Below are 5,832 nucleotides of genomic sequence, written 5' to 3'. Positions count from 1 at the left end.
TTTTGTAGTTGAACAGTAACTTGGGTTACTATATTGAAGGTTTTCCTCATTCTCTGACACCTACTGAGAAATGGACAAGGCCGTTCTTTTCTGCGATAATCCAAGCCCTTTAAAGAAATGTGAGAAAAATGAAAAAAATAGATGCAGTCTTTTCTCTTTACCTGTATTTACCATTTCTGGTGCTGTTTGTTCCATCTTGAGGATTTAAGAAACCATCTGAAACAATTTTCCTTTAGCCTGGAAACTTCCATTGGAACTTCTTGTAGGACAGGTCTGCTGATGCTGAATTCTCTCATTTTTCGTTTACTGAAAGTATCTTTATCTCCCCTTTACTTTTTTTTTTTTTTCCTTTTTGTCTTTTTTCGTGACCAGTAACAGGATCGCAACCCTAGGTGTCGCGCCCATACCGCGGACCGGCAACGGGATCGCAACCCTCGGTGTTGCGCCCGCACCGCGCTCAGCCAGTGAGCAGGAACCGGTCTCCACATGGGATCCGAACCCTCGGCGGGAGCGCCACCGCGCTCCCAGACGGCACACTCTCCAGTGCGCCACTGGGCCGGCCCTCCCCTTTACTTTTTGAAGGGTATATTTGGATGTAGAATTCTGGGTTGACAGTTTTTCTCTCAGCATTTAAAAGAGAACATTTCATTCTGTTTTGGCCTCCATTGTGTTTGCTGGGAGGTCAGCCATCATCCCCTTCTTGGGTGGGGGAGCATGCGAGCAAGCCGCTTTCAAGAGCCTGTCTTTATCTTTGGTTTTCTGCAGTTTGATCATGATGTGGTTTTATTTGTATTTCAATGGTGTAAACTTTGTTGAGTTTTTTAATTATTAAGCTTGTTTTTCAGTAAATTTGGGAAGTTTTCAGCTATTATTTCTTCACATACATATTTCTGCTCCTCTCCCTCTTTTCTTCTTAGGCTTCTGTTATATTGCTTAATGTGGTCCCTCTTATCTCTGTGACCCTATTCATCTCTACCCTATGTTTTCTTCTCTGTTTTTTTAGACTGGATCATTTCTATTAATCTTATGACAAATTACACTTGTCAGATGCATTTTCTGCATTGATTGGTATAATTATGTGATTTTTATTCTTTAGCCTGTTAACGTGGTGGAGTATATTACTCGATTTTTGAGCATTGAGCCAGCCTTGCTTACCTGGGATATATTGCACTTGGTTGTGGTGTATAATTCTTTTTATACATTGTCGACTTCAATTTTGCTAATATTGTCTTAAAAACTATTGTATCTATGTTCATGAGAGATATTGGTCTTTTGTTTTTTGTTGGGTTTTTTAGTATAATGTCTGTGGTTTTGGTATTAGGGTAATGCTGGCCTAACAGAATGAGTTAGGAAGTATTCCTTCTGCTTCCATCTTCTGGAAGGCTTTGTAGAGAATTGGTATAATGTCTTCTTTAAATGTTTGGTAGAATTCACCCAGAAACACATCTGGACCTGATTTTTTCTGTTTTGGAAGGTTATTGTTGGTTTAAAATCTTTAATAGGTGTAGGCCTAACAGATTGTCTTTCTTCTTGGGTCTTTTTGGTTGATTTGCTTAGAATGTCAAAAGTTGATAATTTAATATTAGATTATGTTGTCTTTTATTTTAAAGTTATTAATATACTTTCGGAGTACTCTATAAGTTGTCTTAAATTTTTTTTATGTACTTGTTTATGTATGTTTTCATGAGACATTAATAAAACTACAACTGTTTTCTTCCAGCCTAGTGTGTTAATTGTAACCTACAAGGAACCCACAAAATCATCTACTCAATTTGGATCCTACAAGCAAGCTGAATGGAGACCAGATAGTACCATGATAGCTGTGTCAGTAAGTACATTTTTCAACTTTATTAGTGTTTTCTTATGAAATTGTTACATTACATTTAAATTTGATTCTCTTAGATGACATCCTTCCAATCTTTCACACTCATGAGCATTTATCTTCCTGTAATAGGAATTGCTGTACCAACTCTTCCGTGCCAGTTACTCCTACTGTATCTTCTTTGTTGACTCTACCAACCACCCCACAGCTCCCCAAACATAGCACCTATATCCTTTTCTGTTTGTTCTGTTTTGTCCTTGAAGTTTAATTCAGTTTTTTAAAACTTTCATCTATATTCACATGATACTCCTTTATTTATATTTTAAGTCCTCCTTTCCATTCCAAAGGATTTCCCACAAAATAATAAAGTTTATGTGCCTGTATCATGCTGAATTCTCACATCCATTTGGATCTATTTTTGCATTTCTCTTACATTCCATTAAATGTGGCCAGATCTGGTTTATTTTACTGTTTCAATTTATGTGTTATCACTGTCATCTCTAGGGCTATTATCAAGTAATTTGCATTAGCAATAATATATATGGTTAACATATACTGAGCACCTCCTATGTAAGTACTGTTTTAATCATTTTACATGGATCATCTCGTTTAATTTTTAGGTCAGTGCTTTGAAGTAGATACTATTATTTTTCATAATAGATGAGTAAATTAAGGCTCGGAAAAATTAAGTCTTACCCAGGGTTATGCAAATAGTATATATTGGAGAGATAATATTTAAACTGAGATACTTGGGTACTCAGATTCCATTTACTGTACTTTTAACTACTAGACTAACTTATCTCTCTGGTTTCAGTTTCTTTCTAGTCCATGCTATATAATACTGACTAAATTAATTATCTGAAAATGCTGTACATGGTCAAAAATATTGAGTAGCTCTGCACTTCCTGCAGCAGGAGTTGGCGGACTACTTACCACATACCAAATCCACCTGCTGCCTGTTCGTGTTTAGACCATAAGCTAAGAATGGTTTTATATATTTAAATGATCAAAACAAAGAATAATGTTTACTCTTGAAAATTATGTTATATTTAAATTTCAGTGTCTGTAAATAAAGTTTTATTGGAGCACAAAAATGCTCATTTATGTATTATGGCTTCTTTCAAGCTACACAGCAGATTGAGTTGAGTAGTTCTGACAGCAACACTATTTGGTGCTTTAATTGCTTTGTTCTTCTGTTCAGTGCACTGTAAGTTATAGAAAACACAGTTAAAACTTCATAGCATTTCAAGTGCTATACATACTGCCATACTGTGACATTTTATATTATTTTTGATACTAGTACTTACTGATTGTTTGCTTGGCCTTTAGACAGGCTCCTGAATCTTCTGCTAGACCACCTGTGCACTTTCTTGTAAAATCCAGTTTTAGCAAAGTACCAAACTAAGTCAGTTTAGCAAAAACCCTTCATCCTCAATATCTGATCAGGTACCTCGTCTTCTGTCATCCCCCAAGTGATGTCTGATTATTCTGGCCTATTTTCAGAAAGAATCAGTGAGATCAGCTAGAATCCCCCTTACCTCTGATGTTTCATCTTAGTAATTTTCCATCCCCTGACCCCCTCCCCCCCGCTCCTTGTCTATAAATTCCCACTTGCCCATGCTGTAATCAGAGTTGAGCCCTACCTCTCTCCCTTGCAGTGGTCCCTGTACCTTTCACAATGGTCCTGAATAGTCTTTCTTAATGTGCTCTAAAAAGTACCATTGAATAATTTTTCTTTACTAATATTCATGTCAAAAGAACAAAAGAGAAAAATAGACTTTGAATGTCAAGATTTTAAAGCACATTGGACTGTGGATTATTTTATCATTGGATTAGATATTGTGGCAAAATATTGTGTTCATTATGTAATGACACTATAGCTATGCCTCAAAAAATAATGTAAATTGACATTACCAGACTAAGCACTCATCACATTATTCCCAACTCACTGAAAATAATACAGTAAGAAAAATTAGAACATTTAAAATGGAATATCTCATTACAGCAGAATTTCTCCACAAAAATAAAAAATGAATATGAAAGTGCATCCAAAGTAAGTTTGCTTGGTTCTTGATGAGTTGACAGATGTAATACTGCTCAGTTGTTTATTTGAATGGTGAATGCCAAGTGTGAAGTGACTGAGAATTAATTACTCTGTAAGAATTGATAGGCTTTGTGGAACAGCTCCAGTTGAAGAAAGTGCTCAAAGAAGTTGAGAAAACACTTTCAGTCTGAAGTTGAATCCACTAAGGTGTGTTTTACTTGATGGTCATAAACATGTGGAGCAGAAAAAGGCTTTGTTGAACAAATTTACAGGCTTGCAAAAATGTAAAACTTAAAACCTGTGATTATTGTAAGTTTTTGTCAGAGACAGAATATCCTGACTTGCCCTATACTACAGCTATTCAGTATCTTTGGAGTGATAGAGTTTTATTGGAAACTTTTTTAGCTCATGGCTGAAACTGACATTTTTCTGAATTTGAGGAACCACCCCTCCACCACTTAACAGACACTGAATGACTTTGAAAAATAAACTTTTGCTTCAGACTTGTTAAAGTTTGCTACTGAATTCAATCTGAAACTACCAGGCAAGCAGTAGTTATCTGTGAAACTTACATGTGGTGAAGTCATTTTGATAACAATATTGCTTGAATCACAAGTAAAGTTGGGGGGCTATTTATACCTCCAGTGCCATCAGAAGTTAAGACAATAAGTAAAATCTCTATTCCCAAATGAAATTAGCAGTGGATATATTTTCTGAACTCAAACCACAGTTCCAATAGCATTTTTTGGACCTTGATGCAGGTGCAAAGGAAATGTCCATATTACAAAGTCCAGTTGTGCAAAAGAGAAGTTTCTACATAATCTTGTATTGGAAATGATTAATCTGAAGTGTTAAAAGGCAAATGTGAAGGGAAGATTCTGCTAGAATTCTATGATTGCCTACCAAGTGATTACTATATTTGATTAAAGTCATGTGCTCATGGGTTGATATCAGTATTTGGCAGTAGTTGTGTGAAACAGTATTTTCAAATATGAAATATGCGTAATCTCATCGTAGACCAGCATTGATAGATGAGACTTTGCAGTTGATTTGTGATGGTAGGGAATGGTAACTTTAAATCCCAATTAATAATGTTATCCCCATTAAAAAATTGCTTTCTCATTAGGGGATGTGTGTTACCAAAAAAAAAAAAAATGTTCAGTTATCATTACTATTTTTAGAATTTCGTAGCCATAAAATTTATGAAAATTTGTTTTCTCTCTGTATTAGTCATTCCTTTTTATTTTTCTGTGTTTCTGATGCTTTGCCATCTTTGGGCCTTTCTGTGACTGGAGTGACTGCCCACTTCCAGGGCTAGACAATTCCTAGAGATAGTAAAGAACTTATGTACAAGTGAACTTCCATATCCAAACCAAGCAGTCTAAAGCACATAACCCTAACCACCTCCATTATTGACCTCTGACACTCTGGGTCACTATTCCCCTGCCCTCATTACCTCAGGGCCAGGGACCAGATAACTAGAGACCATCCCTATACCCCAGAGCCCACTGAATTATTAAAACTAGCCAGTACCAAGTCTCCTTACCCTGATTCACCCATTTCTTCCCATTCTTTTTTTATGATGGAAATCACAATAAAGCTCTTGCCCATGTTTTCCCCTTGCTTCTGCTGCTTCCTGACCCACCCTGGTACTTCCTCGTGTGGCTCTCTGTATGGCATATCTTGTCCCCTCTTCTTTGGAACTGTGAGTAACAAACTGTCTTTTCAATGGCAATTGTTTCCTGATCTGTTGGCCTTATATCTATTATATCTGAATAATAATAGAACCTACATTTTAAAATACTCTTATTATATTAGTACCTACATAATATCCTTGGTTTTCCCTCTTGGCTCACAAAGCCTAAAAATACTCATATTTACTATCTGACCCTTTACAGAAAAAGTTTGCTGATCCTTATCCTATATGGTAAAGTCCAGGCGTCTTAGCATTGCATTTAAGGTTTTT

Source organism: Galeopterus variegatus, unplaced genomic scaffold (genome assembly GCF_000696425.1).
Source record: "Galeopterus variegatus unplaced genomic scaffold, G_variegatus-3.0.2 Scaffold427, whole genome shotgun sequence".
Lineage (NCBI taxonomy): Eukaryota > Metazoa > Chordata > Mammalia > Dermoptera > Cynocephalidae > Galeopterus > Galeopterus variegatus.
This window is presented reverse-complemented; position numbering follows the sequence as displayed.